Source organism: Sturnus vulgaris, chromosome 5 (genome assembly GCF_052056855.1).
Source record: "Sturnus vulgaris isolate bStuVul1 chromosome 5, bStuVul1.hap1, whole genome shotgun sequence".
In the NCBI taxonomy this organism is placed as follows: Eukaryota; Metazoa; Chordata; class Aves; order Passeriformes; family Sturnidae; genus Sturnus; species Sturnus vulgaris.
In genome coordinates, this window is record NC_142247.1 from 42844888 (window position 1) to 42850165 (window position 5278).

A 5278-nucleotide genomic window follows, 5' to 3' on the forward strand; every position below is an offset into this window, starting at 1 on the left:
TTCAGGAGATAGTGTACTGAAGAACTCTGCTGACAAAGGCATAGGTACCTATAGGATTAGGCGGCTGGAAAGACAGATCCTAGGATTTATTTGGGACTGAATAAGTGCACAAGGTTAACTTGATATCCGTAAGAAATTGATGATATTGTATAAAAAGTTGTTGAGCAGCACTTGGATTGTCATCATCATTATCAACATGATGCAGCACTGTCAACCTGTGTAAGAGGTCGACAATATCCTAGGTGCTTGATGTGGACTTCCTAGAAATAGCTATTTCACTAGAAACTATCTCTATGGGTTCACAGAGGTGGTATTACTGTTATCCCTGTGTAATTCGTGGGCTTGGGGAGCAGAGGGATTTAGGATTGTCTAAGCCAAGATCATTTAGAAAGTCTTTGATGGAGCCCAGAAGTGACACCTGACACCTGCTGCCTAGAGTACCAGTATCATAACTGGCCACACCAAACTCATTCCCTTCTTTCCCTTCCTTCCTCCCCTTTCTTATGCTTCCTACTGCTCTTCTGAGAAGAAAACAAATCACCTGTAGGGAACACAGAGGAACATGTTGATGGTTCATGGAGCTGGTTAGAATCTTTCTTTCAGTGACTTTTCTTTCCCTCTAAGCATGTCCAAATCTTATTGCTTTCATAGAACAGTTTTACAAAATAATGGATCAGTCATATTATTTGCCTGTGAAGAGAAAGGGCTGTCTGATTTTCATTTGAAGAGGAAGTAAATGAGCTGTCACCTTTCTTGGGGACAGCTGATTTAAAATCTAGGTGATTAAAATTGGAAATTAACTGGAATGGAGGTACTCAGTTTAGAAATGGATTAATAGAACACTAAGTTTGGGATTTATATCCATAGCTAACGGAAGTTTCATCTGTGTGTTTGTTGTGACATTCCTCCTCACTGTTGTCAAGTAAAAGCAAGGCAACTTTCTGGTCAAGTATCTGTAATGTAACTATGAACTAATTAGGGTAAAATAGTATGCTGAAGTGATTTTAGTCGAAGGATGTGTCAGATTTTCTTGGTTTGGGGCTTTGCTCACATGTTGCTGTAGGCAAAAGCAAGGAAGAGGTGGAGAGAAGGAAATTCACCTTCATCTTCTCCAGGAAAGGAGAGGTAATGGTTTAATGTGATTAATCAGTTAATGTTTTAATGATCCATAGCTGTCCCGGACAGAGCAAATCACTGACTTCACCTCAGGTGTGTCAAGATAGAAGCTGGAGCTGCATGGGTAGATGCTTTGGGTTCCAGACTTCACTATGTGGTGGTTGTCAAATGAAACTTTTCAGATGGAACTCATCTGTGTAATGATGTGCATTAATATAACGTGGTAGTGGACCTAATTTCTCCTGGGAGGCTCTGGTACATTTGGAAGGATACTGGTATGTTGCTTTTCTGCCCACCTGAGATCAGAGTGAGAGTGGCAATGTTGATGGCAGCGGGACAATTCGAGGTGTATAACCCCACGTGGGAGCTCCTTCTATGTATGCAAAGGAACGGGGCTAAAATTAATTTCTCATTGAAGTAAACTAAGAAGGTAAGGTCATGAGAGTTTGTATCTGAATTTGCCTATTTCAGTTTGCAAGTATGATGAGCTGTGAATAAGAGTGTTCAGATGAGGTTATTTTTACAAATAGGCTATTACCTACACAACACCACCACCCTGTTTTGTACAGTTTGAAATTAGTAGAAGTGTTGTTGAATAATATAAAAAAAATAAATAAAAAATAAAAATATCATTAAATTAGCTGCAGATTGATATGCCTTTCTATGAGCAAAATAACAGGTGCTGCTATGGTTCATGGCAATCAGTTATCAATGCCTACTGATATATTTTAGTACCAGAGAGACCTGTGAAAATGCAAAAAAAAGAGTTTTGTTTTGTTTGAAATCTCATAGTGAAATTCCCAGTAGGAAAGCTTAAGCTAGAAATCCAGAGGTACCTAGAAGCAGCTTTAAACAATGAGCAAAAAACCCAAACCAAACCAAATCAACAAAAAAACCCCAACAAAACAAAACCAAAACTATTTGTGTTTTATGTAGACAAAAATCAGTGTATCAGTTTGTTTTTCCTAAAATACATAATCTCCACTAATATCCATCTCAGTAAGGTGAGTAATTTAACTCTTTGGATCTAACATGTTTATTATGGTCTTTGTGAATCTCTTTTGACCATGCATACAGAATAAGGAATTTTACTCTCAAAGCCTTACAAGGTCTGGTGCTAGTGAATACATGAGAATAATGGTGCTAACAAAATTCTCATCCTTTTTTCACCCACGGCCTCTTTATCCCCTTTTGAGTGACTAGTGTTAACATCATTGTCCACATGTATTCATGCACAGGAGCTTTTAATCTCAGCTTTTCCGCACTGAGTGACTGTGCATGTGTGGACACACAGCTGCTGTCATGTTAAAAGATGGTGAAATTACTTTTGCTCCAAGTATTCTCCTGCCATTTGCTCTTTTCTGCAGAGTATTCACATAAGTGTTCTTTCCAACTTCCTTTATTTTATAATGTGCAAGCACTTACATCATGCTGTTGAAATTATTTTTTGCTTAATATTGAATGACATGCATTACACACATGAATATAATATGCATTATGCATAGGTACTAGTGGTTGTTAGTTACTGTTTTCCAAACAAGTTTTATATATATATATATATATATATATATGTATATTTCAAGTTACATAATTGTTAATGTCTGCATTGAGCATTGTAACCTACTAGTGTAGAAATAGAAAACTGCATGTTTATTCTTGCAAAATAGTAATAAAGGAGTATAACTACTGAAAATACACTGGAACACAGAGAAAAATGTAGAATCAAAACACATTCTCAGGTACATTAAAAAAAAATACTGGATTGATATAAAGTGAGGGATATACTAGTTCTGAAGGAATTCAGTAACTTCTGTTTTATGAATAGTTTTCAGAATTGTGTGGTCGTTGGTCACATTGTTTTTTTTGCATCACGATTAAAACAATCTTTTAGATAGTTTGTGACTAAGATCCTTCTGAAAAAAGTTTTCATTTTTGTGTCTGCAAAATGAGAGTTGTTTTTAATTTATGCAAGATGCCTAATCAAAATAGCATATAATATACCTCTGAATGAGATAAGGATGTAATATTTTTGGAAGCAGTTGCATATTTATTAAACAACAATAATTTGCCTTTATTTTTTGTCTAAGCATTTATTATTATCATCTCGTTTTCCAGAGACTTCATTACAATATTGTTTGTTTTATTGCTGCTGCAGTATTAAAAAACATCTCCTGTTACTTATAAATAGAAACTTAATATGGGTTATAGTTCTGACCAAAATTGAACACAAACTGTCGTTAGATTATGGCACCTCTTATACGAAATTATTAAGGTCACTTATGATCTTAGGAATGAATGACCTGTTCATCCAAGAGAAATGGGAAAGGGTAAAGGCAACATAGCTTGTTTTTCTACTGCACCCCATTTGTAGGCAACAGTACGCAGACGAATATACAGTAAAAAGAAACAAAGTCTGAAAGTTAATACCCCAGGCGCCAAACACACGTCTGTGAGAGAGGAATGCAAGCAGACATTTCTATGTGCAGTACATTAATTCCTAATGGGCTCTTTCTCTTTTACAAAGAACAGATCATTGGACAGAAGGAATCCCATCTCAACAATGTATTACCTGCCTTGGTGTGTGTGGAGTAATGGCATAGCTGTGTTTCCTTGCTATGTACAAGTAAGTGATTAATACTTCCACTAGTAAGACATGGACAGCTCAACAGGTTAATCCTATTAATGCTGGCTGTGTATAAATCGGGCTTTTTATACTTTTTTATACTGCCAAAGTACTGTTGGCCTCAAAGCACTGGGTGTCCCTGTCACACTAGAAGGGTGGGAAGCCAAGGAAGAACCTGCACAGGATCATACCCCATCTGGAGTTTTGTTCATATGGCCCTTAATTTAATATCCTTCTTTCCTTTTCAGTTGCTGGTGATGTGATGGAAAACATAAGATAGTTTTAGTCTCTGAAGCTGGGGCATAACACAGTCATGAGGTGTGAAATCAGTGCAAGCCTTGCCATGAATTGCCTCCAGTGAATTTTGCCATGGGAGAAATCAAGCCTGAGCAGAGCCAGTGAAAGGGTCACTAACATGCACTCAGGAGAGGATGGAGCAACTTTGTTGATGGCCTTGCTGCTCCTGAACAAATGCACAAATCACGGCCAGCTACAGGGACAGTTTCTGGCTGTGGCCATCTGTCCAGCAGAGACCACCAAGCCCACACCCACTGCAGCCACCAAACAACTGAGAAAATGTGTTGGCACCCACAGCTGAAATCATACAACAATCTGAGAGGTTGAAAACAATAAGCAAGTCCTTGAGTCTTTGCCTCTTTTGGTACATATCTTCGTTTTAAATCAAGACTCCTGATTTAGATTTTGGGCTATTTTGTGCTTCTGGTTTCAAACAAGCAACTGTACTACATATAACTATAGGACTATGGTTTGCAAATCTGATATATCAGCATTCCTCTTGGTTTCAAAAGTATTTTTTTCTCAACTAAGAACCACAAAATTTCATAAAGCAAGTTTATGCAGGATTTAAACTATGATTAACAGGTAGTGTAACTGTATTAGGTTAACTTCTGTCAAGGGAAGCCGAGTGGAAGAAGAGTAATTGAGACTGGAATTTCTCACTGCTTTTGTTATCCAAAGATTTGACAAAAATAAAAACTGATCTTTATATAAGTAAGTAACTTTTTCCAAGAAGGAGGTTGGTAGTGTACAGTGCTACTGAATTCGTGTTTCAATGAGCCCTTATGTCTAGATTTCTATACAAATATATAAACAGTTTATACAGCTTGTTAGCATGGTGTATTATAGATATTGCGTAACCATGTTTATTAATCGTCAAATTTTTCCTTTAACCTTTTCAAAACTAACTGAGAATCTTAAATGATAAATGTAACATTTTTGCTGGTGATTCTTACTGAAATCTCATTGTTTTGTACCATGCAGTGAGAATAAAAGTTATGAAGACTGTAATAAATATACAATCATCCTAGATATTTTGAGTCAGTGTCTTGTTGGCTCCAGCTGTAGCATTGACTGTGAAAATTTTAAGGGAGGATGAGAAAAACAGATTCTGGAATTTCTATCAAATATCTTTTTCTCACTCATCATCCCTTTGTAAAAGAATGAAGTTTGTGCATTAGAAAGATGCAGGATGTGAAGTTTCCACAAAAAGGTGCTCACAAAAATGTGTTTTGGTGTTAC

The 5278-nt window shown here is 36.8% G+C and overlaps 1 long non-coding RNA gene across 1 annotated transcript; it reads left to right on the forward strand.

Annotated features, from left to right (window-relative positions):
• The first annotated feature begins 3638 nt into the window (after positions 1-3638).
• Positions 3639-5068, forward strand: LOC148223681 (uncharacterized). The gene is made up of 2 exons (XR_015804188.1): positions 3639-3739; positions 3988-5068. It is a non-coding gene; the product is annotated as an uncharacterized LOC148223681 (long non-coding RNA).
• The last annotated feature ends 210 nt before the right edge of the window (positions 5069-5278 follow it).